This window comes from Lissotriton vulgaris, unplaced genomic scaffold, assembly GCF_964263255.1.
Source record: "Lissotriton vulgaris unplaced genomic scaffold, aLisVul1.2 SCAFFOLD_3170, whole genome shotgun sequence".
NCBI lineage: Eukaryota > Metazoa > Chordata > Amphibia > Caudata > Salamandridae > Lissotriton > Lissotriton vulgaris.
Window position 1 is genome coordinate 57,409 of NW_028255608.1, and position 19,136 is coordinate 76,544.

Sequence of the window (19,136 nt, forward strand, 5' to 3'; positions counted from 1 at the left end):
AGCAAGCCAAGCTTGCGTGCAACGATAAGAGGCGTGCAGGAGCCATAACGTGAGTTGAATGAGCTATTGGTGTGAAGTTGGCACCTATGTGAAGGGAATAGTTACCTAGGAGCGGTAACTGCCTCAGATGCAACCCACTGATTAGGGAGTGGTCTGGCTTCCAATTGCGGAGCCTGGGAGGGCAGCAGGTCGGCTGGTGGTAAGTATAGTCGCACTGTGCCTATAAGGAAGGGCACCACAATGAGCCTAAGCATGTATTACAATTGGCAGGGAGTCAAGGGGACATAGATTAATTGCTCACTTTGCGAATTAACAGGGAGCTACTGACCGGAAGGATAGAGTCACAGCACGGTGGGCTGGTGGTAGAGGCCGTATGTAGCCTACGGGATGTCTGGAAGAAGCAGGGGCTAATTAATGTTGGATTGCCAACCTGCTGTTGGAACTGAAGAGTCTGCTTGGTAGGGGGGCTTACCTCACAGATAGTTGCCAGAATTCACAACTGGTAGGGAACGATGCTGAATTAATGATTCAAGAGGTCAGGGATGTAGACCAACAGGTATCTAAGGGATGAAATAAGTGTGCATAAACCTCTGTGCACAGTGGGAAAATGGTTCGGCGATGTGTGCCGTCTCGACAGAGGAGTCTGCTTACCTAATTACATCAGGACCGCGACAGCTATAGGAAGAGTGATGAATTGGCACAGACGAGGGCTGAATGTCCTCGTAATTAAGATTCAGATGTCACTTCCCCAGTTGCATTTATTATGTATTTCTTTGCATATGTGAGTATGCGTCCTGTATGGTAATCATTTGCGTCTCTTTCATATTTCTCTTGTTTGCGAAGTCGAATTTTGGCTTCATATTTGACTATCCGGGCTTTCATTTGCTCTTTCATTCGCCCAATTGTAGTTATCAGGCTAGGTTCCGTTTCGCTTTCCAACTCTGTGTTTATTGATGCGATTTCTGCCAATGCTCGTTCTCTGTCACTCCATGCATACTTGACCAGTATTTTCAGTGTCCCCTCGCAGTATAGTGCTCAAACCAGTCTGTCAGTAGTTCTGGGTCCGGGTTTTCATATGAGAGCACTGTATGGACCCTCAATCCTCGTGGTACCCTTTCTTCCTTAATGTAATTGGTGAGACTAGTCGCCTCCCACCATTTTCGGATCTCCCTTTCATGGAGTCTTTCGAGTTTTGTCAAGGTGATTAGAAGTGGATTGTTGGGCGTTTCCACTGCCGGCGTTGTTGTTACCATGGGCGTTTTCTCCTGCCGCTTGAACATGCCCTTAGCCGCCGCCTGCCGTTCAGCATCTTAAAACATGTCGAAGTGACAATCGTCCCGCACAATTTCAGTTTCAATGTGCCTTTCACGGACTCATGTGACTCGTAGTGGGTTAGCGTTTGCGCACACCGCTTCCGTTAAAGCCCCTGAAGAGAAGCAGATGGAGCTTCGAAACGTCGGGCAGATCCATTACGGAGCGGATTCTATAAGCAAATCCCCATCCTCGCCTACACATAAATCAAGCTGCTGCTCGTGTGCTACTCAAAAGGTGGACAACCTGGAGCGACAATTTACACGTGGCAGTCCAGCCGCGGAGTATGCACCACCCTGTTATCCTTGGGAGTCACGGAAGTGAGACAGCAGCCGTACATGGGATCGAGGACGGGCCCACTTGCGGGGTCCATACAGGACTTGATTATGTGCTTTCCGCACCACTCTTCCCCTAATACACATTCTCATTTGAGCCTCCCATCGGTGGGTGTGTCATATGGAAAATGGAGAAGTGGGTTAGCGGTTGCGCACACCGCTTCCGTTAAAGCCCCTGAAGAGAAGCAGATGGAGCTTCGAAACACGTCGGTCAGATCCATTACGGAGCGGCATCTACAAGCGGATCCCCGTCCTCGTCTACACATAAATCAATCTGCTGCTCGTGTGCTACTCAAAAGGTGGACAACCTGGATCAACAGATAACACGCGGCAGTCCAGCCGTGGAGTATCCGTACATGGGATCGAGGACGGGCCCACATGCGGGGTCCATACTGGACTTGATTATGTGCTTTCCGCACCACACTTCTCATAATACACAGTCTCATTTGAGCCTCCCATCGGTGGGTGTGTCATATGGAAAATGGAGAAGTGGGTTAGCCGTTGCGCACACCGCTTCCGTTAAAGCCCCTGAAGAGAAGCAGATGGGGCTTCGAAACGCGTCCGGCAGATCCATTACGGAGCGGCATCTACAAGCGGATCCCCGTCCTCGCCTACACATAAATCAACCTGCTGTTCGTGTGCTACTCAAAAGGTGGACAACCTGGAGTAACAATTTACACGCAGCAGTCCAGGCGCGGAGTATGCACCACCCCGTTATCCTTGGGAGTCATTTAAGTGAAACAGCAGCGTACATGGGATCGAGGACAGGCCCACTTGCGGGGTCCATACAGGACTTGATTATGTGCTTTCCGCACCACGCTTCCCATAATACACAATCTCATTTGAGCCTCCCATCGGTGGGTGTGTCATATGGAAAATGGAGAAGTGGGTTAGCGGTTGCGCACACCGCTTCCGTTAATGCCCCTGAAGAGAAGCAGATGGAGCTTCGAAACGCGTCGGGCAGATCCATTACGGAGCGGCATCTACAAGCGGAACCCCGTCCTCGCCTACACATAAATCAACCTGCTGCTCGTCTGCTACTCAAAAGGTGGACAACCTGGAGCGACAATTTACACACGGCAGTCCAGCTTTGGAGTATGCACCACCCCGTTATCCTTGGGAGTCACGGAAGTGAAACAGCAGCTGTTCATGGGATCGAGGATGGGCCCACTTGCGGGGTCCATACAGGACTTGATTATGTGCTTTCCGCACCACACTTCCCATAATACACAGTCTCATTTGAGCCTCCCATCGGTGAGTGTGTCATATGGAAAATGGAGAAGTGGGTTAGCGGTTGCACACACCGCTTCCGTTAAAGCCCCTGAAGAGAAGCAGATGGAGCTTCGAAACGCGTCAGGCAGATCCATTACGGAGCGGCATCTACAAGCGGATCCCCATCCTCGCCTACACATAAATCAAGCTGTCGCCAGTAGGTAGTTATAGTTAGGATTTTTTTCAATGTTAAATCTCAAAATTCTATTTGGAATAACTTTAGCGCCGGTTGACGAATCTGACAGGAAATTTCCTCAAAATGGCCTCACGGCGTTCCGGTCCTTCCCTGCAAGTTTGGGGGGGATTCGTCAAGCGGGGGCTGAGATAAAAGGGGGGTCCCAAAATGCGTTTTCCCCATGTTAATTTCCATAGGGCGGTCGAATTCACTTTTAGCCCGAACCGCTGAATGGATTTCAACCAAATTTGGCAAAATTGTAGGGACTGGTAGCCCGATGTGCCTTTGCTATGTCTCAAGATATGTGCTCCAGTGGATTTTGAGTAATTTAGGTTTAAAAAAATATATATATCTGTAGGCGCGCCCCGGTACGCGCTCCAGGGAGCGCCCCGGGCGCGATACGCGAGGTGCGCACGGAAATCTGATTGGCTCTTGGGTGTCTGTAAACATTCGAAACAGTCCGGAGCGGCCGCCATCTTGTGTCTCGGTAGTATCGAGACACAAGAGGTGGCCAAAACAAAGGGGGAAATGACCATAAGGGGGCAGGGTAGATCCCCCCTGACCCCCTAGGTTTGATGTGGGGGCTTAAAAATGGCCCCGTGGGGCAAAAATGTTTTTTTTTTGTTTGGCGCGGGGGGCGTGCCCGGTACGCGCACCGGGGAGCGGACCGGGGAGCATACCATGAGGAAAAATGAATGATAACGTTTTTTAAAAATGTTGCCTTTTTTTAGAAATTGGAGGTAGTTCTAAAAAGAACAGTTTTTTTCTTCTTTTTGTTGTTTTATATTTTTTATATTGTTTTTTAAACATTTTGTACTTTTTTTGGATTTTCTGAACAGTTTTAGATTTTTTTTGTATTTTTCATGGGGAAAAACGAAAACACAGGGAATTGAAAATGGCTCAACTGGAGCAAAAAACTAAAAGAAAAGAAAAAATTAGGGTTGATTGTGGCATTTATGGTTGTCCCCAGCAAGGACGATGAGCTTTACGCTCTGTTCTCCGTAGGAGATGGTCTTTCCACAAAATTTACAGATAATTCTGGAATCTGCAAATCGGGGCTGAATGCACAGCATCGTCTCACTTTCCTCTGGTGCAGACGCAGTGGGTTGTTTCCTTTTTGAGCCGGTTCTTGTTGATCAGGGAGGGTTACTGGCCAGTTCCCTCATTTCTGCAGCAGAATAGTTTATAGGATGTTTGCGCTGCATGTGGCGTATCATTGTGTAGTTCCCAAATGAATATTTTTTATTTGGGTTTCCCCTGGAAAGTTCCATGCCACAAATTTTGCAACTGACCTTGGGTGCATTTACTTTTTTTTTCCCCTCTGGGAGAGTAAAAAACTCCCAAATAATGTGTGGTCTTGGCTGGTATGGGGTATTGTGTTCATCCAGCCATCTTGAAGTCCCCTCCTCCTCCTCCTCCTCTTCCTCTTCTTGAAGACCACCAATGATATCTTGAGGAGGTCCTTTTGGTGGTTGTGGTGGTGGTGGTGCAGATGCACCAGCTGCTGCTACTACTGAAGCCATTATTTTGAGCAAAAAAGTAGAGAGAGCTTCAAACAGGTCTTCCTAAGTCAAAGGACAAAGTCAGAATAAGGAAAAAAGGTGGGGTCTTTCATCCTTTTGGAAAAAAAAATGAATTGAACCAATGAAAAGTGTTATTTTCAGGTCACATGACCAGGGGCTTCATCATTATTAAACCAAAACTGTTATGAACCAAGGAAAATTGTTATTTTCAGGTCACATGACCCGACGTGCTTACGCTACGCGCCCCGGGTCGCGTCGCGTAAGCGCATCGGATGTTTACGTTGCGCGATCGTATTCGCTCGAGTACTTCTGGGTGCGCTTACGCGGACACGGCTACGCGATACATCACGATCATGTTTTCGTTCGCGATATTGGCGCTTACGGGACGCTACCCGGAGCGCACCCCGGGGCGCTTTATAAAAGTACGCTTTTCGGGGCGCTCCCCGGGGCGCGCACCGGGAGCGCTCCAAAGCAAATAATAAAAAAAAAAAATAATAATAAATTGGGAAAAATTGTAGAGACTGGTAGCCCTATTCATAAGTGGTTTTTACGAAAATTAACTTTGAAAAAATATATATTGTGCTACATTGCTCTATATATATGTTAGAGCCAAAATGTAGCCCAAATGTAGCCAAATGTAGCCCAATGTAGCCCAAAGATGGCCACCAGAGACAAAAAAAAAATATAGCCCAAATATAGCCCAACTGTAGCCCAATGACAGAATGTACCAGAGTGTTCTAAACAACTAGAGCGCTAACAGTCTTACTTATAAAGTGAGACTTATAGTTAGGAATTAGCATTAAAAAAAACTATGAAATTCATTGAAAAAACCATAGGTTTCAGACCAGTTATAGTTGGGAATTAGCATTTAAAAAACCTATGAAATTCACTGAAAAAACCATAGGTTTCACACCAGTTATAGTTAGGAATTAGCATTTAAAAAACCTATTAAATTCACTAAAAATTCACTAAAAAAATCATAGGTTTCACATCAGTTATAGTTAGCTGGAAATTTTACTGACATAAAACCATTGAAATTCCACGTTATAGTTGGACTCACTATAACTTGCGCGTGTAATGCACTGCTGATGACGTCACATATTACATCACTCATGACATGGTCAGTGACATCACTCATGACATCACTGATGACATCATCCTTGGGAAAGAGTGACAGACCTCCTTTCACTGTAATGTAACCCATGAAACACATATTGAAAAATATAAATTAAAACATTTTTAAAAATGGAGATACCCATACCAGTTACAACAACCAATTCAATAATTCCAACATCTATATACACATTCACTCATTCACCAACAGTTCTATATAGTCACTCATACATATACTCACTCATCATATGTAGTGATACACCTATACATCCTGTTACACACCGACAGTCATCCAAAAGTTACTCACACACATACTCACACATGCAAATAAACTATTGAACATCCATTTATTTGCATATACAGCTATTCACACACTACCACCTTACTTCTAAGGAAACTTACACATACTTACTCTCTTAAACAATCACTTATAGAAACACATACTTATTTAAACAAGAACTCTTTCAATCTCTCACTCTCACATATACTCACTCATATACATCAAGACTCACATATACTAGATTAAAACATATGTAGTGACTGATAAAGACACTAATGAGACAGTCATTCACTCACTAACACACGCATATACACACTCATCCACCCATACAGTCCTGCACATATGCCGTCTTCAAAACACATACAAACAGTGAGTCAGTCATTGATGCATCTATGTGCTAAGTAACACTCCCACCAAACCATATAGACACTCATACTGATACTAAAAAAAATCTAATAACCCATATACACACACATGTAGCTACTCACCAACCCATGCAGCCATTTATACACAAAGTGAAACACTGATACATATATTTAAATATTTAAACATTACTCGTTAATATATGTATTCACTAAGATACACTTAATAAGCCAGTTAACCAATCATTTTTTTTAAAAAAAACATCCATTTACACACTTATTTAAACATTTATTCTTCCATCGACCTTTACATATACATATATAAAGCATATTTATTTTTCAGAAAGGCACCCATTCACTGGATGGTGTCATCAGTGATGTCATGAGTGATGTCACTGACCATGTCATGAGTTATGTAATATGTGACATCATCAGCAGTGCATTACACGCGCAAGTTATAGTGAGTCCAACTAACTAAAACGTGGAATTTCAATGGTTTTATGTCAGTAGAATTTCCAGCTAACTATAACTGATGTGAAACCTATGTTTTTTTGTGTGAATTTAATAGGTTTTTTAAATGCTAATTCCTAACTATAAATGGTGTGAAACCTATGGTTTTTGTCAGTGAATATATATGTATATATATATATATATATATTACCTACTGGCGCCAGTAGGTATATATAGTTAGGATTTTTTCCCTATGGGATTTTTGAAAATTCTATGTCTAATAACTTTGGCGTTTGTGGACGGAATCGGCTGAAATTTTCAGGAAAATGGCATATTTTGTTTCTGAGCAGCCCCTGAAAATTTGGGGGGGTTTCCTTAAGGGGGGGCCGAGAAAAAAGGGGGGTCCCAAAACGCGTTTTCCCCATGTTAATTTCCATAGGGCGGTTGGCCTCACTTTTAGCTCGAACGGCTGAATGGATTTGCACGAAACTTGGCAAAATTGTAGGGACTGTTAGCCCGATGTGCCTTTGCTAGGTCTCAATATATGTGCTCCAGTGGATTTTGAGAAATTAACGTTCAAAACAAGATATGTATCTGTAACAGCGCTCCGGGCTGCGCTCCGTCCGGAGCGGCCGCCATCTTATCTCTCGGTAGGATCGAGAGAGAAGAAGAGGTGAAAAACGAAGGGGGAATTTAATGAAAGGGGGCAAGGTATACCCCTCTTGACCCCCTAGGAATGTTGTTCGGGTTATTAAAGGGTCCCGTGGGGAAAATAAAAAAATAAAAAATTTTCACGGTAGAAGCGCTTCACGGGCCGCGAACTGGGCCGCAAACTGGTAGCGAAACGGGAATTCGCCATTTTGTGCTTCGTTTTAATAAAATTACTAGGTATAAGGGGGTGCGGGAGACGTATCCTAATCCCTTATGTTTTCTGAGGGTGGCTGAGGAGGCTCATATATGTTGATACATGTCTTCCAGCGGCTGTGCGTGAGCTTTTTTTTTTTTTGCTGCGTGACTTCTATTAACGTTCGATTCGATGGAAATCAGGAAGTGTTGACTGCCAATTTGTCAGTGTGATAAAATATTTTGTTATAAATGAATCCTTATTGATAAACATTGTCTGCGCCATCTTGCCTTTTTTCCAATGCCACAATTTTGTCGTGCACGGCAGCCATTTTAGATGCCAGGCCGGTCCCAGGCTATCACCTAGCCCTGCGGATGTAGTTTATGGCCCCAGCTGTAGAGAATCCAGACATGCCAACCCTCCCGATTCAGGCGTGAGACTACTGATTTCAGTGCTAGTCTCCCGCCTCCCGATTTCTGCAAGCAAAAACCCGGGGGCATATTACCAACAACTAGCGATAATTTTTGTCTCTAACTTGTTTAGAGACAAAAATTATCGCCGCACATCGGCGATTTTTATCGCAGATAAACCTTGCTATTAGCAAGGTTTATCGCAAATGCGAAAAAAAACGGCCGCAATGCATGAATATCGCTGAAAAGTCAGCGATATTCAGGCATTACCGAGCAAATGCTCTTAGCCATGTTATCCACCTCCCATTGGATAACATGGCTAAGAACTGCTCAGGGCAGGCGTTAGCTTTTGGAGATATTCGCGCTTAGCGCGAATATCTCCAAAAGTTGGTAATAGGAGATAGCGATGTTAGCGACTGTTTTCAGTCGCTAACATCTTGGCACGCCCACTTTGCATGTCATTAGTGATAAATATCACTGACATGCAAAGCGGGGCCCAAGATGGTCGCTATCTCCTTTTAGCTGTCACTAAGTAGTGTTAGCGACAGCTTGGTAATAGGGAGATAATTTTATCTCCGCTTTCTTGGCTTTTAAAGCCAAAAAAGCGGAGATAAACCCCCTTGATAATATGCCCCACGATTCCTCGGGGGTTTCAGGTGACAGGGCTTGGTATTGTGTTACGTGGTAATTCTTCCAGGAAACGTCAGAGGGTCGATGCAGGGGTTCTAGAAGGGGTGATAAACCATTTAAGCCTCATGAACAAGCGCATGGTGTTTTAAAGATCTGTGAAGTACTCGGGGCGGCGGTGTGTGTGTGTCCTCTTTCAGGAGCGGGCGGGGGGGGGGGGCACTGCCAGCAACTTGCCAGGCCAGGCAGTGTTCAACACTTGCATCACCCTTTCTCTGCCTGCTATTGCGCTCCATGCTTCGGAAAGGTAAGAAAAAGAACGTGCATTTGAGTTTGAAATGTCCGATCCTGTAGCAGTACACTTGCAAAGCCCACACATGACAATAACCCGATTCAAGGCCCCATTCACCCGATTTTTTAAAAATATATAGCACTCCAACAAAGAAGGATTATAAAACTTTATTAACTTTTAAATATAACGAACGGAACAAAAACTGTAACAAACATTTAAACATTTTTGACAAAAAAAAGCAACAATGGTCAGAAGCTGTCTTTTGTGCGAATAGTCCCAAGGCAGCACAACGTGCTGAGTTCTGGACGGCACCCAGGTGATGTCACCTGGGTGCCGCACTGGTTTTTGGGATCCTACAATGCAGCTCAGAAAAACAGCGTGGGGCGTCCCGGGTGGTGCGGGGGGAGGCCTCGTCAGTAGCGGTCTGTTGTGCGAATAGTCCCAAGGCAGCAGAACGCGCTGAGATGTGGATGGCACCCAGGTGATGTCCAGTAAACTGCCGCACTGGTTTTGGTATCCTACAATGCTGCTCCGAAAATTGGCGTGGGGCGGCCCGGGGGGGGGCGTGGGGGAGGCGGCGTGAACGGGCCTCCCCAAGTGGCGGCCATCCAGCTGAGTTGCGCCCGCTCTTGCGGCTACAGCGTCTCGCTCACCATGTAGTTGAGTTGCTCCCACTCTTGCAGTGCAGCGATAGGCGGCTGCCACAGGACTCTTAAAATGGCGGCCGGCTCTTCGGTTTTGGGCCTGGTCCACTAAAATGGCCCTGGGACACCTTGGAACTCGGACGCTTGCCTGCTAGGGCTTGGGCTCCATTCTCAAAAGCGTCCCCTCAGCCGTGAAGATTCTACAAAAGTCTTGGGGGCCCTCGACTCCTGCAGGCTTCCGGTGGGGAGCGGCTGCCATGATTGCTCGCGGAATGACCACGACGGAGCCACGAGATGGTGGTGCTCTCATGCGGATGCCAGCTTCAGTCTGAATCATCCAGAAACAAGGTGGGGCTTTCATCGTTTGGGAAAAAAAAATGTTCTAAACCAATGAAAAGTGTTATTTTTAGGTCATATGACCAAGCCTTCCATCTTTAGGAAACCAAAAGTAAAATGAACCAATGAAAAGTTTTATAAACAAGTCACATGACCTGTTATGCGGCATAGGGCTACAAAAAGCGTAGAAAATCCGTTGGCACGTGAGGCGGCGTCAGTAGCGGACCGATGTGCGAATAGGCCGAAGGCAGCACAACGCGCAGAGATCCGGATGGCACCGAGGTGGTGTCCAGCAAATTGCCGTACTGGTGTGGCCATCCTACAATGCTGCGCCGAAAGACGGCGTGTCCAGCTGAGTTTCGGTCACTCTTGCGGTACAGTGACTCGAACGCGCCGAGATCCGGATGGCACCGAGGTTGTGTCCAGCAAGTTGCCGCACTGGTGTGGCCATCCTACAATGCTGCGCCGAAAGTGGGCGTGGGGTGCCCCGTTGGCTTATGAGGTGATGTCAGTAGTGGACCGATGTGTGAATAGGTCGGAACCAGCACAAGGCGCCAAGATCCGAATGGCAAGTCCTGGATGTTGAGTGCCATAGTTGAGAGTTCTGAGCAGTGCTTGTAAGACTGTCTGAAGCTTATTTGCACCTGCTGCAGCTTCACTATTGCCCTGGTGTGGCCAAAGATCGCCCATGACATAGGCGGCCGGCTCCCGAGGTCCGGCGGAACTTTTTTCCTTTTCCTTTCTGCTTCTTGTCCGACAATCCGTTTCACCTGAAGACACGACCAGGTCCCTGAATGTGTGCAGGGGGACGCTATTGATTGAATGAAAATGGCGGCTTGACACAAAGCTGACTCAAGCGTTGCTGTTGATGCTATACAGACAAAAATTGGTTTTCAGTTTGTACATTCTTCAGGATTTTTTTTTCCATCCAAGGCTGATTGAGAGTTTGTAGAAAAATGGCTTCAGATTTTCCACATATTACTCTTCAACATTCTTCCTAAATGTAACAATGTGAGACTCACTAGGAGAACGGCTGTTTATCTTTCCTTTCAAAATGCTGCCAACAATATTTTCTGAATGGAAGACACCATCTTGTAGCAAAAAGGGCCGAAAGGGGTTCTGGTCTGGCCGATGGTTGGTGGAGACATTTTGACTATATCTTGGACCTGCCCGGCCTCGCCCAAAATGGCGCCGGTATAAATGGGACTCGTAACTCCTTGTTGTGTACTGGTTGAACAACCTTGATATCACGAGATATGAATGCAGTTTTGATGCTCATGGCGGGCTGGGACGAGAATTGATTGAATATTTCGACATCCCTATTGATATTAAGTTCTTATGTGTTATTGATTACTGTACTATTGAAAGTTCGAATTAACGTCACCCATGGTACTTGCACGCAAATGTATATCTAGATAATTTTTTTGTAAGTGGCCCTGTCGTATTTTAATTACAAAATGTACGTCCACCGATTCCGCAACTGTTAGCACCTTAGTTCTTGCAACCTAATGGCTCGCTCGTTACGTTCCTCTATAATGTAAATGTCTCCTCATCATATACGATTTCAGTTTGCTCCGTGGCCGGCCCACGTGGTTATAGGCCCGTATTTGTATACTGACATTTTCACAATAAAGGTTTTTAAAACAAAACACGGTAGTAGTATTTACATTGGTAAAGTTTTTACTTTTAGTCACTGTTTTCGAATCAGTAAAAGGCAAGTGAAATAAAGCAGTCCAATTACATGACGGATAAAAGGTATAATATGTAGGAACGCAGTAAAGATAAATGGTCAAGGGCAGTTGTGTTTTCCATTCCTGCAACATAAAGTGATCGATAAGAATCTGATAATCAGGCGTATCGGCGACTAAGACAGCAGGCCGAGTCTCTTTTACTCAACGGCTCCGTCATGGAACGAAGAAACGCCCTTTTTCTCGAAAAAGGAATATATTTTACTTGCAGGACAGTTGTAAATTTTCCGGGAAAGTAAATAAGCCTGGAATATTATAACATATATGTTTAAAAAAAAATAATGTTCGAAACCAATAAAAAGCGTAATTTTTAGGTCATATGACCAAGCTTTTCATCATTAAAATGACAAAAGTAAAATGAACCAATGAAAAGTTTTATTAACAAGTCACATGACCTGTTATGCTTACCTTACGCGCTGCGCGCCGCGCCCCGGATCACTTCCGGGTGCGCTAACGCGGCGTGTCATATAACGCATTACGCGACAACGTAGGTCAAGAATATAGTCAAAATGTCTCCACCAACCAGCGTTCGGAACACAACCCCTTTCAGCAGTCCAAAAAGTTCTGTTAAATGACAACAGAGGGGACAGGCAACAAGAACCATCAGTCAAAGAGGGGAGGGCAAGTTCTTCTCTACCGGGTCATGTTGGGGCGCTACCGGAACTGATCGAATTGGTAGTCTACAGTGTTTCTGGATGTTTCAGACTAAAGCTGGCGTCAGCATGAGAGCACTACCATCTCGTAGCTCCGTCGTGGCCATTCCACGAGCAGACATGGCAGCCGCTCCCCACCAGAAGCCTGCGGGAGTCGGGGGCCCCCAAGACTTTTGTAGAATCTTCACGGCTGAGGGGACGCTTTCGAGAATGGGACCCAAGCCCTATCAGGGAAGCGTCCGAGTCCAAGGTGTCCCAGGGCCATTTTAGTGGACCAGGCCCAAAACCGAAGAGCCGGCCGCCATTTTGAGAGTCCTGTGGCAGCCGCCTATCGCTGCACCGCAAGAGCGGGAGCAACTTAACTACATGGTGAGCGAGACGCTGTAGTCGCAAGAGCGGGCGGTAAACAGCTGAATGGCGGAAGAGGCACAGTGTAGCAAAAGCGGGCGGAATGGCAACTAAAACGGTAAAGGGGCGCCCCACTACAGCGTGTCTTCAGGTCAAACGGATTGTGGGACAAAGTCCAGAATAGAAGAGTCATCAAAAGGCAAAAAGTTCCGCCGGACCCCGGGAGCCGGCCGCCTATGTAGGGGGCGATCTCAGGCTACACCAGTGCTATAAGACTTGGGGAGGGGGTCGGAGCCAAGCGTCTTCTCCGAGTCCGTGCCATCACACCGCCCCTCGGGGGCCTCCGTCAAGCGGTTTAGGGAGGTACCATATAACATTGTTTTCAAATGCAGTCAGGTCCACAAACGACCCTCACTTACTTTGAGAATAGTGAAGCTGCAGTAGGTGGAAATAAGCTTCAGACAGTCTTACAAGCACTGCTTTTGTAAACATTTTTTGATTTTTTTGTATTTTTGCACAGTTTTATATTTTTTTTTGTTTTTGATGGAGGGGAAACAACAAAGCACAGGCATTGAAAAAGGCTCAAACTCAGAACTCTGAACTATGGCACCCAACATCCAGGACTTGCCATCCGGATCTTGGCGCCTTGTGCTGCTTCCGACCTACTCACACATCGGTCCACTACTGACATCATCTCATAAACCAACGTAATGTAAATAGTTATTTAATAAAATGTTTTACCCTGTTACTTTGCTGGTGTGTTGTCTATATTTTTAATATTTGCATAGGGTTTGTCGTTATTTTGGGCGGGATGGGTGACGGAGCCGAGCTGTCTTGCAGCCCTCATGGTGTGGCGCTCAGTTCATCTCACTATTTTCGTATTTCTCATGAAGGGTTGTTCCTAATGTTTCTATTTTAGCGAGGTCAAAAAGAGATCCAATTAGTGGCCTACTGATTTTGCTCGATTACTTTTATTTTTTTACACGATTTTTCACGATTTTTCACTATCTGCAAAGACTAAACAGAGTATTGCGACTTTGTGCTTGTTTGTAAATAGAGAATGAACCAAAGAGAATCAATTGTAAAACAGTAAATGCTTGGATAACAATCAATCAAATGGAGAGACAAGCAGGCACGACGGATTACAACGGGGGTAAAGGCCTGCGTTAACTACTCTTCACTATCTGCAAAGAGAGAGTACTACTAAGAGAAAAGAGGGGAGGGGGGCAGCGTTCAAAGCACATCAGCGTGCATAAACACGAAAAAGTTTTTACCTATCACGTACTTGACATTTTACAGCTTTTGATATTTGCTATTAAAAAACCAATGAAATTCACTGAAAAAACCATAGGTTATAGGCCATATATAGTTAGGAATTTGCATTTACAAAACCTTGAAAATTCACTGAAAAAACCATTGGTTATAGACCATATATAGTTAGGAATTAGCCTTTTCAAAACCTTATTTTACTCACACAAAACCATTGAAATTTCATATATAGTTAGTTCCACTAACTATATATCGCGCACCCGCAATCCACTGCTGATGATGTCACATATTACATCATTCATGACATGGTTAGTGACATCACTGATGACATCACTGATGACATCTCAAATGACATCACTGATGACATCTCAAATGACATCACTGATGACATCTCAAATGACATCACTGATAAAATCACTGATAACATCTCATTTGACATGACTGATCACATCACTGATGATATCATTCATGTGATAATACCATAAACCTCTTCAGACTCTAATATAACCTTAGATACAATCAGTGTAAACAGATAGTCACAGACTGTCACTCATCCATGGAGTTACTCACACACCTAGTCAGTCATGCAAAAAATCAATCACACCTCCATTTTCTCAACTATACAGTTATACACACCTTACTTATTCAAACATATACTAACACATATTTACTTTACTCTCTTATACAATCCCTGATACATGTTCACAATGATCCATACAGCCACTCACACATTCACTGGCTCTTATGCACAGTTATTTATATATGTCAACTCTCACATGTACTGTGTTTTACATATGTACTTACTTTGACATGTAGCACTGAGATATCCATTCACTCACTAATACACTCATGCACAGTCAACCGCCCATACAGCTGTTTCCACATGCACTTTTGAACCCATACATATAGTGAATCAACTACTCACACATCTATGTACAGAGTCACACACCTCCCAGCCACCCATACACACACACTCAGTTTCCCATACAAATACTTGGACAACCAATGAATAACCCATACAGTTACTCATATAGCTACTGATCAACATATGCAGCAGTTTACAGAACAACAGACATAATGATGCACAAATTAAGACAGTTTAGTCACTAACCCATGCACTCAGTGAGACACATTTAATCACTCACTCATACAGTCAGTCATGCACCTACTAAATCCTTCATCCAGACACTTATACATCCACTCATTCTTCAATATGTAAGACATATTTTAACTTTACAGAAACATACAGTCACTGGATGTTGTCATCAGTGATGTCATCAGTGATGTCATTTGAGATGTCATCAGTGATGTCATCAGTGATGCCACTAACCATGTCATGAATGATGTAATATGTGACATCATCAGCAGTGGATTGCGGGTGCGCGATATATAGTTAGTGGAACTAACTATATATGAAATTTCAATGGTTTTGTGTGAGTAAAATAAGGTTTTGAAAAGGCTAATTCCTAACTATATATGGTCTATAACCAATGTTTTTTTCAGTGCATATATATACGTATACTAAATTACAAAAGTGTGCTTTTTTTATATCTACACCATGTGACTCACAGAAATGGGTGGAGCATCACGTTTAAAAAAATGGTATAAATTTGTTGCTGACCTGGTGCGCGGTGTGTGACCAAGAGCACAAGCTGCTCGAAACGCGTAACCAGAGAGGTTTCCAATAAAATCTCCTTTACTGCAGCCATTGGGTCCGTGTCTTCATTTCCACAGCGGGAGTGTGCTGTTTGAAGATTCTTTTTCCATATATATATATATATATATATATATATATATATATATATATATATATATATATATATATATATATATATATATATATATATATATATATATTCACAGAAAAAACCATAGGTTATAGACCATATATAGTTAGGAATTTGCATTTTCAAAACCTTGAAAATTCACTGAAAAAACCATAGGTTATAGACCATATATAGTTAGGGATTAGCATTTAAAAAACCTTATTTTATTTGCACAAAACCATTGAAATTCCATATATAGTTAGTTGCACTAACTATATATCGCGGACCCGCAATCCACTGCTAATGATGTCACATATTACATCATTCATGACATGGTCAGTGACATCACTGATGACATCACTGATGACATCTCAAATGACATCACTGATGACATCACTGATGACATCTCAAATGACATCACTGATGACATCACTGACATCTCATTTGACATTACTGATTACATCACTGATGATATCATTTATGTGATAATACATCTTCAGACTCTAATATAACCTTTGATACACTCAGTGTAAACAGGCACTCACAGACTGTCACACATCCATGGAGTTACTCACACACCTATTCAGTCATGCAAAGAATCAATCACATCTCCATTTCCTTAACTATACAGTTATACACACCTTACTTATTCAAACATATACTAACACATATTTACTCTCTTATACAATCCTTGATACAAGTTCACAATGATTCATACAGCCACTCTCACATTCACTGACTCTTATGTTCAGTTATTTATATATGTCAACTCTCACATGGAGTGTGCTTTACATATGTACTTACTTTGACATGTAGAACTGAGATATCCATTCACTCACCAATATACTCATGCACACAGTCAACTGTCCATACAGCTGTTTCTACATGCACTTTTGAACCCATACACCTAGGGAATCAACCGCTCACACATCTATGCACAGAGTTATACACCTCCCAGCCACCCACACACACACTCAGTCTCCCATACAAATACTTGGGCAACCATTCAATAACCCATATAGTTACTGATATAGCTACTGATTTAAACATGCAGCAGTTTACAGAAGAACATAAATATTGATTGCCAAATTAAGACACTTTAATCACTAACCCATGCACTCAGTGAGACACATTTAATCATTCTCTCATACAGACAGTCATGCACCTACTAAATCCAGACACTTATACATCCACTCATTCTTCAATATGTAAGACATATTTTAACTTTACAGAAACATACAGTCACTGGGTGTTGTCATCAGTGATGTCATCAGTGATGTCATTTGAGATGTCATCAGTGATGTCATCAGTGATGTCACTGACCATGTCATGAATGATGTAATATGTGACATCATTAGCAGTGGATTGCGGGTCCGCGATATATAGTTAGTGCAACTAACTATATATGGAATTTCAATGGTTTTGTGCAAATAAAATAAGGTTTTTTAAATGCTAATCCCTAACTATATATGGTCTATAACCTATGGTTTTTTCAGTGAATTTTCAAGGTTTTGAAAATGCAAATTCCTAACTATATATGGTCTATAACCTATGGTTTTTTCTGTGAATTTCATTGGTTTTTTAAAAGCTAATATCTATAGCTGTAAAATATATTCTTTATTAAGTGACGTATCACGTAGCCCGTGAGACGCCTCATGATGCATCGCATAACCGTGACGTATCGTCTCTGCAGCGCAAACCAAACCCAAAACGTAAGCGCGCCAGAACACGCTTAAAGATATATATATATTTTTTAACCTTAATTAGACAAAATCCACACGTGCACATATCACAAACGTTCAAAAAACACAATATGTCGGACTCCCGTTACGCTGCCGGTTAGCTGCCCGGTTAACGTACCAGGAAGCACCTTTACCGCGAAAATCGCAATTTTTTTTTTTTCACCCCCCAGGGAACTTTAATAGCCCCCTCATCAATCCTAGGGGTTCAGGAGGGGTCTGCCTTACCCCTTTCATTCATTTACACCTTTTTTTTTTCCACCTCTTGTCTCTCGATCCCACAGAGAGACAAGATGGCGGCCGCTCCAGACTGTTTACAATGATAACAGCCAATCAGCTTCTCCTCAGACTCCCGTTACACTGCCGATTAGCTTCCCGGTAGCTGCCCGGTTAGCTGCCCAGTTCGCGTACCAAGACGCGTCTCTACGGCGAAAAAATCGGATTTTTTTGTTTGTTTTTTTTTGGCCCCACGTGGTTTTATAATATCCCCCTCATAAATCCTAGGGGGTCAGGAGGGGTCTACCTTGCCCTCTTTCCTTCATTTCCCCCTTTGTTTTGGCCTCCTCTTGTCTCTCGATCCTACCGAGAGACAAGATGGCGGCCGCTCCGGACTGTTTACAATATTGACAGCCAATCAGCTACTCCTCAGACTCCCGTTACACTGCCGGTTAGCTTCCCGGTTAGCTGCCCGGTTAGCTGCCCGGTTCGCGTACCAAGACGCGTCTCTACGGCGAAAAAATCGGATTTTTTTTTTTGGGTTACACTGCCGGTTAGCTTCCCGGTTAGCTGCCCGGTTCGCGAACCAAGACGCGTCTCTACGGCGAAAAAATCGGATTTTTTTTTTTTTTTTGATTTACACTGACGGTTAGCTTCCCGGTTAGCTGCCCGGTTAGCTGCCCGGTTCGCGAACCAAGACGCGTCTCTACGGCGAAAAAATCGGATTTTTTTTTTTTTTTTTTTGGGCCCGGCGTGGCTCTATAATATCCCCCTCATCAATCCCAGGGGGTCAGGAGGGGTCTACCTTGCCCCCTTTCCTTCATTTCCCCCTTTGTTTTGGCCTCCTCTTGTCTCTCGATCCTACCGAGAGACAAGATGGCGGCCGCACCGGACTGTTTAGAATGTTGACAGACACCGGAGAGCCAATCAGCTTCGCTTTGCAAAGTTCCGATACGCGAAAAGTTCGCTAACCGGATCGCTGCCCGGAGCGCTGTTACAGATATATATCTTGATTTAAACGTTAATTTCTCAAAATCCACTGAAGCACATATATTGAGACCTAGCAAAGGCACATCGGGCTAACAGTCCCTACAATTTTGCCAAGTTTCGTGAAAATCCATTCAGCCGTTCGGGCTAAAAGTGAGTCCAACCGCCCTATGGAAATTAACATGGGAAAAACGCGTTTTGGGACCCCCCTTTTTTCTCGGCCCCCCCTTGACGAACCCCCCCCAAATTTTCAGGAGCTGCTCAGAAACAAAATGTGCCATTTTCCTGAAAATTTCAGCCGATTCCGTCCACAAACGCCAAAGTTATTAGACATAGAATTTTCAAAAGTCCCATAGGAAAAAAATCCTAACTATATATACCTACTGGCTATCGCCAGTAGGTATATATATATATATATATATATATATATATATAT